The sequence below is a fragment of the Lagenorhynchus albirostris genome, chromosome X (genome assembly GCF_949774975.1).
Source record: "Lagenorhynchus albirostris chromosome X, mLagAlb1.1, whole genome shotgun sequence".
NCBI lineage: Eukaryota > Metazoa > Chordata > Mammalia > Artiodactyla > Delphinidae > Lagenorhynchus > Lagenorhynchus albirostris.
In genome coordinates, this window is record NC_083116.1 from 120,345,412 (window position 1) to 120,366,007 (window position 20,596).

The 20,596-nt window shown below is 45.5% G+C and overlaps 1 long non-coding RNA gene across 1 annotated transcript in view; it reads left to right on the forward strand.

Moving 5' to 3' along the window:
• The first annotated feature begins 5,475 nt into the window (after positions 1-5,475).
• Positions 5,476-20,596, forward strand: part of LOC132513465 (uncharacterized) — a 51,525-nt gene continuing 36,404 nt past the window's right edge. The window contains exons 1-2 of the long non-coding RNA XR_009538480.1: positions 5,476-5,696; positions 9,809-9,950. This is a non-coding gene — a long non-coding RNA (uncharacterized LOC132513465). The remainder of the gene's footprint in view (positions 5,697-9,808; positions 9,951-20,596) is intronic.

Here is a 20,596-nt window from a genome sequence, read left to right on the forward strand (position 1 = left end):
GATGGCCCAAGATCTCGTTATGCGACACGAACAATGATGGTTTGCTGTAAACATACCATTTCTTGAGGTGTTTCAGTGTTCAACTCCAAGACTTCTTATGGTTTACCAGACTGATGAGTTCATTTCCAAGAATTGCTTTTCTTCTTTCTTGGAAGAGAAGAACCACACTTCTTCAGTTCTAAGAGTCCTGATCATAGTTCTGGAAAAATGAGCTTTTCAAATGCACTTCCTAGGCTGGCAAGAAAGAAGGAAATCTATAAAGGTCAAAGGGGAAGGGAAAGTGGGAATCTCAAGAATTGAGGCGGGCTCTACCTGGTTTTCATCCTGAGGGTGTCTGATGACCCCCAAGTTCTGTTTTAGAGGCTTCATGGGGCCCAGGGAGCAGAAAATAAAGCTTAGGAAATACTAAGGTAGAGACTTTAATAGGAGAACCCTCCATAAGGGTAGGATCATGAAGAGCTTCACCCTTAGGGTTAGAGTGAACAAGAAATCCACCCATAATGCAGAGGAGAGAGCTCAGAAACTTCCCTGTCTCCACCTTTTCCCCAGATGGAAGGAATGGGGAACCAGGCATATTGATGCTGTGGAATACTATACAGCAGAGAAAATGAATACACTATAGACAGCTCCATGCACCAGCCTGGGTAAATCTCAGACACATAACACTGATCAAAAAAGCAGCAAGTCACAGAAGAGCACACGTATGATTCCATGTATGTAGAGTTATATGACACCAGTCCTACTGGATTAAAGACCCACCCTGCTCCAGTATAATCTCATCTTAACTAATTACATCTACTACCACCCTATTTTCAAACGAGGTCGCATTTGAGGTACTGGGAGTTAGGACTTCAGTATATCCTTGGGGAGGTGTAATTCAACTCATAACAACATAGGCCAGCGCCCCACAACAAAAGATTATCCCATCAAAAATGCCAATAGTGCTGCTACTGAGGAACCCTGGAGTACGGCAAAAAAGAAAGCAAGGGAATGACTGAAATAATTTTGAATACCTTTTGGGGGTGGGGGAGTAAAAATATGAGACTAGGGAAGGTACTTCAAAGATCCTGGAATGTCTTCTAGCTTCAGCTTGGTGGTGCGTACACAGATGTACATTTTATAATCCTCAAAGATGCTTATATATTGCATACACTTTTTGCCTGTATAATTAAATTTTTACAAGATACTAAAATTCAAGAATTATGAGGATACAGATAAGTGTAAGGAAACAGGCATAGAAGAAAATGAGCCTCTTCAGATGCCTGCATGCATTAATTCATTTAAGGTTCCCATAAGGTTATGTTTGAAGGTGTTATTTTGGGTCTCAGCCAGGAGCAGTCGTGAAAAATAGACCACGTAGTTGGCCAGGTGTGAGCTCCCTGAGAGCTTCTTCTTATGACTGTGCCACATGTGTTGAGGGTTCCCCAGTTGTTGGGGTTCCCTGATTCTGCCAGATACCTGCTCTGTTCAGCTGCAGTTTCATTCCTGAGAGAGAAGAGAAACCACACACACACACACACACACACGCACACGCACACGCACACGCACACACACACACCCCCTTCCACTGGTGGTTGGATCTCCTCTCCCAGACCCTGAAACTGCCTAGTTCAGTGGATACAAGCCTGAGATCTGGAGGGAGACTGCCTTCGCTCTTGGCTCTGCCCCTTGCAGAGTGGTCAAGTTCATTTCTCTGGGCCTCTGTTTTTGCCCTTGCAAAAGGAGAATATTAATAGTACTTAATAATCGGGTTGTTGTGGAGAGTAAATGAGACAATCTGTGTAAAACTGTATAACAGTGGTGGCACGTGATAACCCCTGAATAGTGTTAGTTATCATTGTCGTCATCATCATCACCATCACTGTTATTATCCCTGCCTTGTCTCCTCTGGTGAGGTTACTTGGACAGTCTGTGAATCGTCTTTTCATCATTCTCATTCTTTTTTTAAATTTTTATTTTATTTTTATTTTTTTGCGGTACGCGGGCCTCTCACTGTTGTGGCCTCTCCCGTTGCGGAGCACAGCCTCCGGACGCGCAGGCTCAGCGGCCACGGCTCACGGGCACAGCCGCTCCCCGGCATGTGGGATCTTCCCGGACCGGGGCACGAACCCGTGTCCCCTGCATCGGCAGGCGGACTCTCAACCAGTGCGCCACCAGGGAAGCCCTCTTTTTTTTAATTGAAGTATAGTTGATTTGTAATGTCATATTAGTTTCAAGTGTACAGTGAAGTGATTCAGTTATATATATATAATATATATATTATATATGGAAAAGAATCTGAAAAAGAATATATAAATATATATTAATTAACCATATGTTAATTATATAATTAATATTAACTAGTAATATTTATTAATTAATCACTGCTTATTGTTAATTATATAATTACTATTAATTATTGTTTGCTGTATAATTAATAATTATAAATTATAATAGTTATAATATTACTAACATATTCTTAATATATTAATAAATGATATATTAATTAATCATTCTATCAGTTAAAATGAATATATTGATTATTAACTAATATATATTAATTATTTATATTGATATTCTTTTCCAGATTCTTTTCCATTATAGGTTATTACAGGAGAGTGAGTATAGTTCCCTGTGCTATACAGTAGGACCTTGTTGTTCCTGTATTTTATATATAATAGTTTGTATATGCTAATCCCAAACTCCTAATTTATCCTCCCACCTTTCCCCTTTGTCAACCGTAAGCTTGTTTTCTATATCTGTGAGTCTATTTCTATTTTGTAAATAAGCTCATTTGTATCATTTTTTTTAGATTCCACCTATAAAAGATATCATATGATATTTGTCTTTGTCTGACTGACTTCACTTAGTGTGGTGATTAATCTCTAAGTTCATCTATGTTGCTGCAAATGGCATTATTTCATTCTTTTTCATGGCTGAGTAGTATTGCATTGTATATGTGTACCACAGCTTCTTTATCCATTCATCTGTTGATGGACATTTAGGTTGCTTCCATGTCTTGGCTATTGTAAATAGTGCTGCTGTGGACATTGTTGGTGCATGTATCATCATTCTCATTCTTAAAACCAACACAAGAAGTAGACCTAAGCAATCAGCTTCTCCTTGCTCCTTCTTTGGCTCCCCATACTCTCCTCTTAGTAGAGGGACCCTCCCAAGCCCTACTGCAACAGTCTAGCAGCAGAGAGGCATAGCAATAGGGGTCCACAAGGAGGAAGAGACCCTCTTCCAGTCCTGCGACAAATACCTTGCTCTCTAGGATGGGATGGGGGCTATGCTGTGACCTGGGTGCCCCATGGTTCTCTCTCCACATCCCCAAGTTCTGCTCCATGGAAGGTAGACCGTGTTGGTTGCAAGGTATACCAATTAAAATATGGCTAGCTGCTGTAAAGAATTACAAAAGGTGGAATGATTCAAACACAAAAGAACTGTATTTCTCCATAAAGTCAAAAAGACGCGTTCCTAATCGGCAGGAAGCTCCCTTTCCATCTTGTGGGTCTGCCATCTGCAACACATGGCTTCCAAGTTGCTGAACTCATTTGCACAAAGTTGGCAGAGGGGAGAGCACTTAAAAGATCACATGGGGAGAGATTTTTATAGGCCTGGTCTGCATGCCACGCACATTATTTCTACTTACTTTCTATTGGCTACAATCCAGCCACATGACCATACCTAAGAGCAAAGGAGGCTGTGATTGGTAGACCAGTAGGGAAGAAGATGATGGCATTTGGTGAACAGCTAGTGTGGGAAGGAAAGGGGGGGGATGTCACTGAATAACATGTCCAATGCAAATCACACATTTCACAGAATTTTGGTGGTGGAGGGAAAGGGGAATGCCTGACGACTTAGAAATTCATTTGCAAGGCTTAGGCCGATGCACATCACGTGGAAGAATATCATGTCCTCTGAAATCTGATTTCACTGAGCAGTGCTAAACATAGGATTGCTAAGGGCTCATTGAATCCATCAGTCTATCCAGAGGGGCACGATATTCTATACCAGGAAATCCGGAGCATTTCATGCAGTGAGGCTAGGTAAGAGAAATTAGCATTTCAGCTGTTTCTGGAGTTTCCTTGCCTCCTCGCCAAAGACAGGATATTAACACGCTCAATGGGGCTGAACAGCAGACATCCTCCTGACATTATCTGGGGTTTGCTCTGACTCCAGGCAAGCAGGAGGGTCTCAGCAACAGGAGATCTTTGCATTCAATGGAGCACAACTTTGCCAGTCATTTTGCTGCTTTTCTTGCACTTGAGATACATTGCGGCATCAGCTCCATCTAGGAGCTTGCTAGAAATGCAGAATCTCAGGCCCCCCACCCCAGACCTACTAAGTTGGAATCTGCATTTTAGCAAGATCCCCAGGGGAATCCTATGCAATTTAAAATGTTAGAAGTGAGCTTGGGCTTGGGTGCACATTGGCATCACCTGGGCAGCTTCAAAAATGCTAATGCTTGGGCTTCCCTGGTGGAGCAGTGGTTGAGAGTCCGCCTGCCGATGCAGGGGACACGGGTTCGTGCCCCGGTCCGGGAAGATCCCACATGCCGGGGAGCGGCTAGGCCCGTGAGCCATGGCCGCTGAGCCTGCGCGTCCGGAGCCTGTGCTCCGCAACGGGAGAGGCCACAACAGCGAGAGGCCCGAGTACCGCAAAAAAAAAAAAAAAAAAAAAAAAAAAAAGCTAATGCTTGAATCCACCTGCAGAGATTGTATCGTAATAGGTCTGGGCTAGGGCCTGGGCTTTGGATTTATAAAAGCTCCCCACGTGATGCCATTTTGCAGTGAAGTTCGAGAACCACCACTTTAAACGGCCCACTCTTCCTCTCCAAAGATTCCTCCTTGGTCAGTGTGGGCGCTTGTTTAAAGGATTGTTCCAGGGCGTGTTTGATAGCTAATCCAACAGTCCAGATCCATTCACCTGAAACTGAAAAAGACTAGGGGTATTGTGTGGACCGTGGTCAGCAGAGCAGCAGCTGACCCCGATGTCACAGCTGGGGGCTATGTTACAAAAGGCTTGGGCTGATAAACAATGACTGTTTTTTCCCCTAAAGGCCACTGCAGGTACCCACGACCGCCACCAGCACCTTCTTCCTGTTTGGCACAGGCTTGGATAGAAGAAAAAGAGTTTCAGATTTTTTTCTGTTTCTCTGTATCATTTCCTCAGAACACATAATTGATACAATGTTCTGATTTGAAGGCAGTCCTGTATTTCAGGTTTGAAATCTGCACAGAAATAGGTTACTGGCATTTTTCCCATTTCTTGAAAGATCCTAATAACACTAGAAGACATCCCTTCCTTTAATTTCACGCTCCGCCCCAATCCCATCATATGCTTAAAAAACAATGAAAGAGTAGACCTGGGTCGCTCCTGTCTGCTTGGGAAAAATGTAAAATGTACAAGAAGATCGCTCGCGGTGTATAAAACTTGGCCTGCATTTCTTCTTAGATTGTGTTGCCTTGTGTTTATTTTTATTCAGGGTTGGCGGGCAAAGCCTAGAGCAGTGGCTCACCTGTGGACTCTAAGCCTGCATCGTCATTATCCCTTGAGAACTTGCTAGAAATGCAAATCCCACAACCCACCCCAGGTGTTTTAACAAGCCCTCCAGCTGACCCTAATGAACACTCAAGTTTGAGAACTGCTGGGCTAGAGGTTGAGTTCAACTCGAGAAGCAAACAGACCACGCTCTGCCATCTTCTGTCTCCGTAAGTTTTTCAAACTTTGTGAACCAGTTTTCTCAACTGTAAAGTAGCGATAATAATAATGGTACCTAATCTGTGGAGTTGATGTGAGTTTTAAATGTGTTAGTGCAAGGAAAGTTATTTGCATGCAGATAGCCAATGTCCTATGAATGGTAATCATCATTGTTTGCTATTATTCACTTACGTGCTTTTGTATTAAGTATCATTTATATATTTGTAAGCAGTTTTAAGTACATTCCACGTGCCAGTGCAATTGTCTTAGGTAATGTAGATGCCAACTGGGACGAGGTCCCACACTCACCGCCAAGGGGTTTGTTAACGTGCTTCCGAGAGACACAGTGACGCCAAACAAACTGAAGCGTAGGAGTTCGGAGCAGAGAGAGGTTTATTGCAAGGCCATGCAAGGAGACAGGTGACTTGGGCCCTAAAAAGCCCTGAGCTCCCCGAAGGGTTTCGGCAAAGCACTTTTAAAAGCCGGGTGAGGGGTGGTGTCGCAGGGTCTGTGATCAGCTTGTGCACAGTTCTCTGATTGGCTGATGGTGCAGTAGCAGGGCGGTGTCACAGGGGTTAACATCATCAGTCCTTAGGCTCCAGGAGGCCTGGGGCTCTGTGCTCATGGTCGTCAAGTAGTTCTTCCATTTGTTGGAGAGGGGGAGGGTTCTTTTACATCTGCAAAACAACTCAGGGAATGTGCATCGAATGCTATTTTCTAGGTACTTCAGAGAGGAGCTAAGGCAGAGGACGTGGGGGAAGGCCCCCATGGGGTCCTGCTCGGTTACAAGTTCTTGATCTAAAGGAAGAGTCAGGACGAACAGAGTTCCTAACTGGAGTACATCAGGCCTTGGGTGGTGTTCTCTTCAGGGAGTCTGGGGGAGGGTAGAGAGGGGAACACTTTGTTCATGAGGAACATGGAGAGCAGAATATGCCACCGCAAAATATGCCTCTTTGGCATAAGGATTACTTTGAGCTGATTATTGTTAAGAAACAGCTGACACAGGAGAAGCTCTGAAAACAGAGTAGAAGTTACCCTTTTATTAGAGACGTTAACATTTATAAGGGAAATCTCCATTTGTTAAGGCGTCTCCCTCTCTGTACCAGGAAGAGAAGGGTGACTCTAAATCTCTAGAAACTATCAGTGGCGAAGGCATCAATTTAAATCTGCATAACAGCTTTACCCTTGTTTACTGTGCTTTGCCTGAAAACCTCCCCTTAACCCACTCCCCTCAACCCGACATCTTCTGTCTTTAGCTGAAGATGGTATTTAAAGTGGTGGCTCGGGCCCTTTCGGGCAGATACTCAGTTTTGCTGGGTCTCTCCCATGTACGCAGGAGGTGTATACATGCTGTTAAACTGCTGTTTGTTTTTATCCTGTTAATCTGTCTTTTATTACGGGGCTGTCAGCCAAGAATCAATACCTAGAAGGGCAGAGGGAAAATTATTTTTCCCTTCTACAAACACAACTTAGAGTCTGAGTCTGGAAGCAGAAATTCCAATCCCAGTGTAACAGGGAAGAGACAGATCTGACTACGTGTTGGATCTGTTTCTTTTACTTTAACCTGTGCTTCCCATCGCTTTGGTTCACTAAAAGGATACTGTCTATACATAATGGCTGCCTCGGAGAACTCTTCCCCTCTGCCTGAATGTTAAACCAAAGTGCCTTTGTTCAGGGAAGCATCCGGACCCTGTCCACCTGTGAATGGCTACAGGCAAGAAGAAATTAACACATCCCCTCCCCGAGGCTGGCTATTCCAGGAGATATTTGCAAATCTTATAGTCTTTTTACTTTACTTCCTCATCTCCTCCCCCTCTCTGCTATAAAAGAAACTGGCATCCAAACCCTGATAAGACGGTTATTTTGAGACTGTAGTCTGCCATCTTCTCGGTCTGCGGTCTGCCGGCTTTCCAAAGCTGGATAAAGTCGTCTTCCTTGTCTCAACACCTCGTCTCTGATTTATTGGCCTGTCATGTGGCGGGCAGAGCGAGCTTGGTCTCGGTAACACCAGGTCAGCTCCGCCTGGCTGTGAGGCCCCAGGGCATGTCACTTATCTCTTGGCATTGGGTACTTAACCACAAAATGATGGGGTGATCCAAGATCAGTTCCAAGTGTCCTCCCGCTACAGATATCTAAGTTTTAAAACTAAAAACAAAGGAACCCAGTGATGTTGTAACCACTTAAACCGCCCATCTGAAAAACAGACACGTTTATGGATCAAGAATATTAAAATGAATATGCAAATGGGGACTGACTCCCTATAGTTCCTGGGAGGGAAATTTTAATCCTTGGAATTTCCTGAGTGATAGAAGCATCTGTTATTCATGGTGGGTCCTTGGACCACAACTGGGTTTATGCTAAGGAGACGACTCATGTGATTAGACCAACCGTTAGCGAATCCAGGCTCGCTCTGCTCGCTGCACGACAGGCCAATAAATGGAGAGACGAGGTGCTGAGGCAAGGAATAGCGACTTTATTCGGAAAGCCGGCAGATCGAGAGATGGCGGACTAGGGTCCCCGAAAAATCGTCTTATTGGGGTCTGGACACCGGTTTCTTTTATAGAACAGAGAGGGGGAGGAGGTGGGGAAGTAAAGTAAAAAGGCCGTTTATCTTGCGAACTAGGAGGGGATGTGTTAATTTTTTTCTTTTCTGCAGCCATTCACAGGTGGGCAGGGTCAAAATGTCTCTGTGTGAGTTGAACAAAGGCCTTTTGGTTTAACAGTCAGGCAGAGGGGCAGGGTTCCCTGTGACAGGCTATTATGTATGCTTGCAGCTATAGACAGTGATTATAATAACAAAAGCAACGAGAAGCAAAGGTTCAAGTCAAAGAAACAGATCCAATATGCAGTCAGAATTGGCTCTTCCCTGTTACACAACCTGGTAATTAGAGGGTTGGGGCTTTGAGCCAGGTGATGTCAGCTGGACCTTCAGGGAGAGGAGGGGGACTGGATATTGAGTCCAGTCATGTAGCCAATTATCCAATTAATCATGCCTATGTCATGAGACCCCAGTAAAAACTCAGGACACCAGGCTCCAGTGAGCTTCCTGGTGAGTGAACACACGTGTGCTGAGTATGACATGCCCTGGTTCCACGGGAAGAGGACACAGTAGCTCTGTGTTTGAGACCCTCTCGGACCTCACCCTGTGTGTCTCTTCATTTGACTGGTCCTCATTTGTATCCTTTATCATAAAACTGTAATCTTAGGTATAGAGGTTTCCCGAGTTCCATGAGTCATTCTCATGAATTCTCAAACATGAAGGAGTAGTGGGCCTCCCTGAATTTGTAGCCAGTTAGTCAGAAGCGCTGGTAGCTTGAGGACCCCCAGACTTGCAGCTGGCATCTGAAACGAGGGCAGTCTTGTTGCGGACCGTGCCCTTAGCCTGCTGAGTCCACCCTAACTCCAGGTGGCTAGCATCAGAATGGTATTGCTGAATGGTAGAGATCAAACCAGCTTCTTCCTTCTTCCCGTGGGGGAGGGAAGTTGATGGACCCTCCATTTGCATTTCTATAGGCAATAATTGTTTTGCTATCAGTTACCTCCAGCTTACAGAGTTGTTAAATGGCTTTCATAGACTCAGAATGAGATCATGGGGAAAGGTGAGCTATAGACATAGCAGAGCTTCCCCTTGAAGCGCTGACTTTCCATTACATGCTCTCTTTACCTAAAGAAGAAATAGCACTTGAGACATCATTAAATCCATTCTCCTGCATCTAGGCCAGTCTGACTAAAACCAGCTCTGGCTGACCAATAAACAGTGGTCAAGTCCCAAATTTAAATCTTCAGGGAAGATGAACTCCACTTCCACTGGCACCATATCCCAACATCACAAACCTCCCAACTATGATATTCTTTCAGATGTGTAACTCAGCACAACCCTGTGCACCCAGCGGGCATCAATAATCATGAAATTAGTAAATAAATAACCAAAACCCTCCTGCTGCATCTCTCAAGGCTGCTCTGTCTTCCATATAAAAGATGAGCATCTCATCCACAAAATAACATCCCTTCATCTTCTGAGTCCTTCCCCAGTCCCACACACACTCTGCATTCTGCATGTGGGGTTTGGTATTTCCCTTTATGCTCCCAGCAGTTGTTTAATGTTATTTTTCTTGTTTTGCAGTCAGCTGCTGTTTTGTATATGAAACCAGAAGTTGCTGTCGCACCAGTCACATCACGGGCATCCACAGTCAGCACCTTCCATGTGACTCCAAATCCTGTGCTCACTTGACCTGCTGGGGTCCCAAATATCTACAAAGAAAGAGGTACTTGGGTGTAAGCGCTCAGAGTCATGTGTAAGTCATCGTTTGTGGTTAAAAAATACCCAGAGTTGTCCCCAGAGCAGTGGCTCGCAGAGTATGATCCCTGGGCCATCAGCATCTTCTGGGGGCTTGTTAGAGATGCAAATTCTCAGGCTCTAGCACAGACCTGCAGAACCAGAAACACTGAGACACTGGGGGTGCATCTTAACAGGCTCTCCAGGGGATTCTGATGCACGCTGAAGTGTGAGAACCACTTGTATAGATTTTTAATTGTACTGGACTTTGAAACTCAGTACGGAAAAGCCAGTGGGCTTCATGAAATGCAATTGCTTCTCGTCTCTCTATTTCTGGCTGTAACCTGGAGACACAGGTTTGCCAGCAGAATCTCCTGAGCTTCCCGGCTGAACCTAACAGAGTCATTCTATTCCCTGGTTGAGTCATCTGTTTACCCCAGGACAGACTGCCCTTTGTGTGGGAGGAGGACCATGTCAAACCAGTGGGACGTTTAGAAGTAACATTTTCCTTCTAACCCGCATTTTCCTCGAGTCCACATCTCTATCTGCATGTGGTGAGAGCTTCCAGGGGGCTCAGCTGGGCGGAACCACCACAGTGTCTCCCAGATGTTCTGTGTGTTTGCTTCCAGATGGCTCAGCCCAAGAAAATCTGAGGCAGCGAGATTTCATCCCACTTGTCTGCCTTTAGCCATGGTTCAGAAGGCCCCTGTTACATGCTGTTCCTTGCTATTCACATTCACATCCCACTCGGTGTGGCTCATCTTCTGGCATTCATCCCTTGCAGGCAGAGGATGGACTTTTAACCACAGTGCAAAACACCCGATTCTCTCTTATGACATTTAGTTAAACTTCTCTTCCAAATCTCCCTAAAGATTGCTGCCAGGGGTGGCATCTTCTCTCGGATGCTCATCTGGAAACTGAAAGTGTCCTCTGAAAAGGGGCAGAGAGGATATTTTAACTGGGGAAAATGTCTTCCACTACTGTGGAACCTAGGAGTGAATGCTGGCGGACAGCTTCAAAATGTAGCTGTCGTTAGGCACGTCTGATGAAAATGACAGTCCGCAGGTGGCACACCGCTTCGGACGTGTGATCACAAACACCAGCCCCCCTCGGGAGATGAGGTAGAGGCAGTTAGGACTCAAAGTTGTTTATCTCTAATTTGCATTTGATGTTGGTATAACATTGGCCCACCAGGAGGTGGAGAGTAGATGAGTTGAGAGTCACTGTTTTGCAGAAGAACTACTTTGCCTTCACATCTGTAGAACTGGGCATGCACGTGAACTCTGCGTAGATCATGCCAGAGACTCTGACACACTGTAGGGCTCTTAGCTGTGGGAGGGGGCGATTTAGATTTGGAATAAGGTGTTCCCAGGAATGATTCACCTACAAGCATTCTCTGTTGCGTTTATGAACGCTTCACCACATTGTTTAGGAGTCCTTAGCTTGAACATACGACACATTCTGCATGCCTGCTTACCTTGTTGGCTATTTTTGGTAGGATCTTTTGGTGCAAAGTCAGTTTCCCAACACTAAATCAAACCTCAGTTGGATCAGTTGTTTTCAAACTTAGCTGAACCTTAGGATCCGTGGAGACTCTTAAAAATCCCAAGGCCCTGGGAGTTACCTGGCGGTCCAGTGGTTAGGACTCCACGTTCCCACTGTCGAGGGCCTGGGTTCAATCCCTGGTTGGGGAACGAAGATCCCACAAGCCTTGCGGCACGGCAAAACAAAAACAAAAACAAAAACCCAAGGCCCAGGTTGCGCCCCAGACCAGTTACATCAGGCCATCTGTGGGTGGGGGCCAGGCATCGGTATTTTTTAAAAGTCTCCAGGAGATTCTAAAACGCAGCAAATTGAGAACCACTGACTTAGGCAATTTACACGGCCATTGGATGGGTGGTTGGGAAGGGTCTTGTGAGCTCAGGATAGGTGAATCCATTTCACAAGGGAAAGGGGATATTGTGCTATGCTCTGCTAATGAGGCTAAGTGGCAAAAGTTGCCCAGCCTTAAAAACAGGTCATCAGTGATTTTGGAGAAACAGACCGGGTTCTCTCCCGCCCCCCAGCCTGTAAAGTTTTCTCCTACCTATGAAAGCATTCACTCTTGAATCCTGTGTGCCTAAACACAGCTGATATTGAAGCCAAATCCAGCCTCTGTACCCCAACACCGAATTAAATCTTGGAGGTAGAGTTTTGGGTGAAGTAGAAAAGAATAGCTTTATGGCTTTGCCAGGCAAAGGGGCCACAGCAGGCTAATGCCCTCAAAACTGTGTGTCCCCACCTGGAGGGGGTAGTCAGTTTGATAGTAATGGTTCACAGAGGGTGTGATCAGCTCGTGGACGTTCTTCTGATTGGCTGGTGGGGAGGTAAGCGGGCGGCAGCATCATCAACCTTCTGGTTCCAGCTGGTCTGGGGTCTGCGTGCTTGTGGGCAGCATGCAGTGAACTTCTCTCACCTGGTGGAGTTTCAGCATCTGCAAAACAGCTCAAAGATATTGTTATGTGTGTGTGTCCCTTGAGGGGAACCAGGACCCTGCCCCAAGGCTGCACTGTTGTTTCTCTTGATTGTTCCTGCCTTGTCTCTGCATCCCCTTCCTTCCCTAATTAGCACCGACCTGGTGGCACTCAGGGAAGGTCAGGGGGGCTGAATGAAGCCTGTTGCCTGTAATCAAGAAATGGGGGACACGGAAGGGCTTTCGTGCCCAGGAGCTCCACAGGGTCCTGCTCCGTAAGGATGTCGTTGTTGAAGATAAGCGAAGATGAATACCTAAACTAGTGGTTTTCGATTTTGACTCCATGTTAGAAGCCCTCGGGGAGCTTTAAAACTCCAGCTGACCTGACCGCACCCCAGAGCGATTAAATCAGGGTCTTTGGCTATCAGGCGTCAGGATACTGAAAAGGTCCCATAAGTCATTCCAACTTGCAGGCAAGGTTGAGAGCCAGTGGCCTAAAACAGTGATCCTCAAATTTCCTTGCTGTAGGGGAGGAAAAATAATTTCCCTCAACCCTTCCGAGTTCTTAGCTGAGACCCTGTGATAAAAGATTAACAAGAGAAATACCAAGAAAAGTTTATTGACATGTATACCTCATGTATACATGGGAAATACCCAAGGAGGATGAGTAACTCCTTGAGGTGGCCTCGAGATGGCCTAAGTCACCACCTTAAATACCACCTTCCGCTAAAGACAAAAGAAAAGTGGTGGGAGAGGGAGTCCAGTTATGGGAGGTGACCAGGAAAAGCACGGTAAACAAGGGTAAGTTTTGTTACTAAGGCAGTGCCTTCTCCATTGATGAGTTTCTGGTGATTTAGTCATCTTTCTCTTCCTGGTAGACAGAGGGAGACCCCCTTACGAATAGAGACTTCCCTTGTAAATGTAAATGCCCCTTACAAGAAGGTAACTTCTACTCTGTCTTCAGAACGTCTCCTGTGCCTGCTGTCTCTCAAAATAATCTTTGTGCCAAAGAGTACAGCCTCTTGTGCACCAGAGCCACATCGAATCTTGGAGACAGAGGTGTGGGTGAATCTTGTGCACCAGAGCCACATCGAATCTTGGAGACAGAGGTGTGGGTGAATCTTGTGCACCAGAGCCACATCGAATCTTGGAGACAGAGGTGTGGGTGAATCTTGTGCACCAGAGCCACATCGAATCTTGGAGACAGAGGTGTGGGTGAATCTTGTGCACCAGAGCCACATCGAATCTTGGAGACAGAGGTGTGGGTGAATCTTGTGCACCAGAGCCACATCGAATCTTGGAGACAGAGGTGTGGGTGAATCTTGTGCACCAGAGCCACATCGAATCTTGGAGACAGAGGTGTGGGTGAATCTTGTGCACCAGAGCCACATCGAATCTTGGAGACAGAGGTGTGGGTGAATCTTGTGCACCAGAGCCACATCGAATCTTGGAGACAGAGGTGTGGGTGAATCTTGTGCACCAGAGCCACATCGAATCTTGGAGACAGAGGTGTGGGTGAATCTTGTGCACCAGAGCCACATCGAATCTTGGAGACAGAGGTGTGGGTGAATCTTGTGCACCAGAGCCACATCGAATCTTGGAGACAGAGGTGTGGGTGAATCTTGTGCACCAGAGCCACATCGAATCTTGGAGACAGAGGTGTGGGTGAATCTTGTGCACCAGAGCCACATCGAATCTTGGAGACAGAGGTGTGGGTGAATCTTGTGCACCAGAGCCACATCGAATCTTGGAGACAGAGGTGTGGGTGAATCTTGTGCACCAGAGCCACATCGAATCTTGGAGACAGAGGTGTGGGTGAATCTTGTGCACCAGAGCCACATCGAATCTTGGAGACAGAGGTGTGGGTGAATCTTGTGCACCAGAGCCACATCGAATCTTGGAGACAGAGGTGTGGGTGAATCTTGTGCACCAGAGCCACATCGAATCTTGGAGACAGAGGTGTGGGTGAATCTTGTGCACCAGAGCCACATCGAATCTTGGAGACAGAGGTGTGGGTGAATCTTGTGCACCAGAGCCACATCGAATCTTGGAGACAGAGGTGTGGGTGAATCTTGTGCACCAGAGCCACATCGAATCTTGGAGACAGAGGTGTGGGTGAATCTTGTGCACCAGAGCCACATCGAATCTTGGAGACAGAGGTGTGGGTGAATCTTGTGCACCAGAGCCACATCGAATCTTGGAGACAGAGGTGTGGGTGAATCTTGTGCACCAGAGCCACATCGAATCTTGGAGACAGAGGTGTGGGTGAATCTTGTGCACCAGAGCCACATCGAATCTTGGAGACAGAGGTGTGGGTGAATCTTGTGCACCAGAGCCACATCGAATCTTGGAGACAGAGGTGTGGGTGAATCTTGTGCACCAGAGCCACATCGAATCTTGGAGACAGAGGTGTGGGTGAATCTTGTGCACCAGAGCCACATCGAATCTTGGAGACAGAGGTGTGGGTGAATCTTGTGCACCAGAGCCACATCGAATCTTGGAGACAGAGGTGTGGGTGAATCTTGTGCACCAGAGCCACATCGAATCTTGGAGACAGAGGTGTGGGTGAATCTTGTGCACCAGAGCCACATCGAATCTTGGAGACAGAGGTGTGGGTGAATCTTGTGCACCAGAGCCACATCGAATCTTGGAGACAGAGGTGTGGGTGAATCTTGTGCACCAGAGCCACATCGAATCTTGGAGACAGAGGTGTGGGTGAATCTTGTGCACCAGAGCCACATCGAATCTTGGAGACAGAGGTGTGGGTGAATCTTGTGCACCAGAGCCACATCGAATCTTGGAGACAGAGGTGTGGGTGAATCTTGTGCACCAGAGCCACATCGAATCTTGGAGACAGAGGTGTGGGTGAATCTTGTGCACCAGAGCCACATCGAATCTTGGAGACAGAGGTGTGGGTGAATCTTGTGCACCAGAGCCACATCGAATCTTGGAGACAGAGGTGTGGGTGAATCTTGTGCACCAGAGCCACATCGAATCTTGGAGACAGAGGTGTGGGTGAAGTAGTAAAGGATGGCTTTATTGCTTTGCCAGGCAAAGGGGGACACGGCAGGCTCCTGCCTCGAAAACCTATGTGTCCCAACCCAGGAGGATTTGAGGAGGAGTTTTATAGCAATGCTTCCCAAGGGTGGGGTTGCTGACAAGATGAGGGTGTGTGCAGGGTCTCAGATGGTGGGTCTTCTAACCTTGATGAGCTTCTCTGGTCCCTTTAATCTTGCCTCAGGTGTTTTCCTGGCTGTCCCTCTCTTGATTAGGAACTGTTCTAATGTGTCCTTTGGAACTCAGGGAAGGTCATGGAGGCTGGTGTCTTGCCTACAAGAAAGGGGGACCAAAAAGAGGCCTCCATGCCTGGGAGCCTCACAGGGCCCCGCTCGGTTTCAGAAGGTGAGAGAATATAAGAAGGCATCACAATTTAATCCCACCTGGTCAGTTTGCCCAAATCCTGTTCTTTCCAGTGGATAGAAATAGCTGTGTCTCTGGCTAGACATTAATGCTGGAACATAAAACATCCTGAGAACAAGCCGCGTTCTCGTATTCGGGGACTCAGTGTGAAGATAACCCTCAATCAGAAAGCTCCAAGTCAGAACCTTCCCTCACCTCCAATCAGGCTCTATTTTATCAATTCCTATTAGGCGACATTCTTCATCCCCGAAGAATTGTCCTTAACCTTAGCCACACGTTAAAATCACGAGGGGAGATTTTAAACTCTCAATGCCCGGGCCATACTCTAGACCACTTAAATCAGAGTCTAGAGGAGTGGGAGGATGGGAAGGGGGGTGGTAGTACTTTTTAAAATTGAAGTTTGTATTGAGATCATTGTAGATTCCAGCGCAATGGTTTTAGTTTGCATTTCGCTAATGGCTGATGTTGTTGAATGTCTTTTCACGTGCTGATTTGCCGTCTCTGTATCCTCCTTCAGTGAAATATCTGTTCATGTCTTTTGCCCATATTCTCATTAGATGATTTGTGTTTTTACTGTTGAGCTTGAGTCTTCTCTGGGTAGTCTAGATATGCGGTTTGCCAGTATTTTCTCCCAGTCTGTAGTTTGTCTTCTTCAGTGGGTTTTCACAGAACAAAAGCTTTTAATTTTCATGAGTCCAATTTATCCATTTTTCCCTTTATGGATGGCGCTTACGGTATAAAGTCTAAGAACTTGCTGCCTAGCGCTAGATCCTGAAGCTCTTCCCCTGTGTTTTCTTCTACAAGTTTATAGTTTGACATTGAACTCTGTTGATCCATTTTGAGTCAATTTTTGTATAAGATGTGGGATTTAGGTCTAGAGTTTTGTTGCTTTGTTTTTGCCGATGGATGTCCAAGCATCAGTAATTTTTAACAGGTCTCCAGCGTGATTTCCATGTGCAACCAGGGTTGAGAACCAGTGGCCTGGTGATTGAAGGACACACCTGTTAGAAATCTGAACTCTCAGATTTTTCAGGAGCAGCGTCACAATAGGATTTAGAAGCAACGGCAGGAAGAAATGTGTGCTTTTACAACAGTGCTGTCCAATAGAAATACATAATTTATTAGTATATTTTATATATATATACAAAATTAAAAATTTTCTAGTAGCCCCATTAAAAAGTAGGCCAAATTAATTTTAATAATATATTTTATTTAACCCAGTATATTGAAAAATTACTTCAACTTGTAATCAAACTGAATATTGTTGAGATATTTTGCGTTCTTTTTTCTGGACTAAGTCTTTGAAAGCCGGTATGTATTTTATATTTATAGCACATCTAAGCTGGACTCACCACATTCTAAGTACTCAACAGCCACATGTGGTTAGCGACTACTAAACGGAAAAATAGAGTTTTAGACAGGGACACTCTTGTTCTCCCCCCCCCCCCGTTCTTTGCATGTTTGCTGACTGAATATGAAATTCTTGCCCTCTTTCTACCTGGCACAAATGTAAGGCTACTCATTTCAAATAATACAGGCTGTGTTTAGAAAACTTTGCTTCTTCTTACAGCCACATGAAACAGTTCTCTTCTAGACACATGCACTCGCGGTGGACTGTACTTTCAAAAATATTTATGTTGCGCCAACACTGATGGGCCCCCAGCCTTGGAGTCACGATGCTCTCCCTCCACTCTTGGATTCTTACCTTATTTTTCCTCAACTCAAATTAGTAAGTTCACATGAGTGTGCAGTGTCCTAAGTTCACGAGGACCCTGTTTATAGATGGAACTGTGCAGCCGTGAGGGCGGAACAAGGTAAATTTTACATGTCATCATTTAAACCGTCTAAGGAACAAAGAGCAGAGCCGGACTGATTTCCATTCGACCAAGCACGGCAGTTTAAATAAATGTCCCCTTTGCCACACGGTGTGGGCTGGAACCGAGTTTCTCATCCTCAGCACTGTTGACCGTTTGGATTGGAGCGCTCTTTGTATGGGGGCTGGTGGGGCTCTTCTCTGCACCGGGGGATGTTTAGCAGCGTCTCTAGGATCCACACACTCCACAGGTGTGAATGCACACAGTGTCTCCGGACATTACCAGATGTTCCCTAGGGATCACAGTCGCCCCCTGCTGAGAATCACTAGGCTGGAATGAAATGAATTTCTGAGTCATATATGGCCTTTTTGGTGGATTTGGTTTTATTTGGGGTTTTTCTGGCCTAATTTGGAATTTTACATGACTGTGTTCGAACTCTTAAAAGATAAACTGAGGCTTATTAAAGAATTTGAGTTTATTTAAGCAACAGTGATTCAAACTGAGCGTCCAATTTAGCAGATAGAAAACTCTGAGGAGCTGTACAAAATGAAAAAATGACTCTTACAGGAAGAAGGGAATAGAAACAAGGAAGTTACGTAGGGGAGAAAAGCAGGCAGGTTACTGCAAGGTGACTTTCCTTTCGGGCAGATGACCTAACTAGTGCTGATCAGGTGATTCCTGATTGGTTTAAGATTCCATTTTGGGGAGAACTAAAACTGTAATTAACTCTTGCGTTGGTGATGTGGAGCTTAGCATAAGCCACTTCATTTGGGGCCTGTTGTCTGGTTTTGTAACACTTCAAGTTATGGAATATTTCATTCTCCGGTTGGTTTTCTTCTTTGGGAGAAATTATGTTTCTAAATGTACCTATAAGAGGCGTTAATCGTTGGGAAAATGGCCCCCTTAGTTTCAGGCCACGGTACTGTGGACTCTTTGAGACACAAAAACAGATTCTCATCTACTCTATGATGTAAGATTTATCTTCGAAAAAGACCTCTATTGGCTGCTTGATGAATTCTCGCTCATCCTGTAAGGCCAGCCTAAATGCCGCCTCATTTGTAAAGTCTTTGGTAATTTCCAAAGAAAAATGACGCCTTTGTCAGAGGTCTGAAGCTCCGCTAAAAGCATCTATTTGTTATTACAGTTATCCCTGCATAGTGAGTGAATGAAGGAATGATTCCAAGTGACATTATGGGCAGAAGCTGGAGGATGAGGCCTAGCCAACTCTTATTAAACCAAGAAGCATGTTTCATGCACCCACAGTCAATGGACAGAGCAAAAGTAATCAGAAGTAGATGCGTGCTTGGAACATGGCCGAGAAGCTCTCCAAACATATTAAAAAATTAATTAAGGGGGTGATAGCATCCATAAAGAGAACACCCAGGACCAGAATTGTTAAGAAAAATGGTCATCAGTGCTGTTCATACCCTTAAATAAACTGGAATCAGTGTTGCAAACTCCTCTCGCCCTGTAATTTGTGACTTTCAAGATGTCTGAATCGACATTCACAGTAAATGTCCTTTAACAGTCAAGAATCTCTATAAAAAGTTACTGTGCAGATGCTGAAATACTCATTTACACAAAACATGACACTACTGTCACTGGATGGAAATTTTTTTAAAATAAATTTTATTTATTTTTGGCTGTGTTGGGTCTTCGTTGCTGTGTGTGGGCTTTTCTCTAGTTGCGGCAAATGGGGGCTACTCTTGGTTGCGGTGTGCAGGCTTCTCATTGTGGTGGCTTCTCTTGTTGCGGAGCACGGGCTCTAGGCGTGCGGGCTTCAGTAGCTGTGGCACTCAGGCTCAGTAGTAGTGGCTCGGGGGCTCTGGAACGCAGACTCAGTAGTTGTGGCGCACGGGCTTAGTTGTTCCACAGCATGTGGGATGTTCCTGGTCCAGGGCTCAAACCCGTGTCCCCTGCATTGGCAGGCGGATTCTTAACCACTGCACCACCAGGGAAGCCCAGATGGAAATTTTAGAGTTTTACTTTATCTCACTGCACATCAGAGACATGGCTAAACTCTCCAAGTAGTTCTGTCTGGCTAAGCTGGAATGTTTGGAAGAAACATAAATCAATTCACTTCCACCTGTGATCAGGAACAAGGATTCCAGACACGCCGAATTTTGCTTTCCTAAGTACCGACATCAAATTCAATTTGCCTTTAAGAAGAAATACTCAATTCAGTTGTTCTCCACCTTGAAGGTACTTGAGAATTTCAGACGCTCAAGCTGCCTGATTTCCTGGAGGATTCTGATTCAGGAGGCCTGCTGGGGCTTAATAATCTGCTTTTTAAATAAGCCCTGCAGATAATTGTGTTGTGCATTGGCCTATAATCGGTCTTGCAGAGAGAATGATGACCTCTAACCCAGTGATTCCCAGCGGGGGGTGATTTTGCCCCCACCCCCATTCCTCCACCAGGGGCGTTTGCTAATGTCTGGATATACTTTTGGCTGTAACAGCTGAGAGAGGGGTGCTGTTGCACAGAGCCCTGGGATGCTCCTAAACATCCTACAACGAACAGAAGAGCCCCGACAATAAAGAATGATCTGCCTCAAAATGTCAGTGTTGTCACAGTTGAGGAACCCTGTGCAAACCCACTGGTTCTGAACCTCGGCTCCGTACTGGAATTACCTGGAGAGCTTTAAGAGATTCTTACGCATATGTCTCAGCCCCAGAAAGTCTGATTAGTCTGTCATGTAGCCTGGAATTTGGGACTTTTAAAACTCCCAAGGTGACTTTTAATATGCAATCGGGGTTGAGAATCATGAATCCATGCCAGAATCACCAGGCGAACATTAAAAACAGAGATTGCAGGCCTCCACCCTTAGTGGGTCTGATTCAGTAGGTCTTGGGTGGGATCTGAGAATCTGCATTTCTGCAAGTTCCCAGGCTGTCCTGGGAGGCATTGAAAAGTAATTCTCACTCTTTGGTCTCATTCTGATCTGCGAT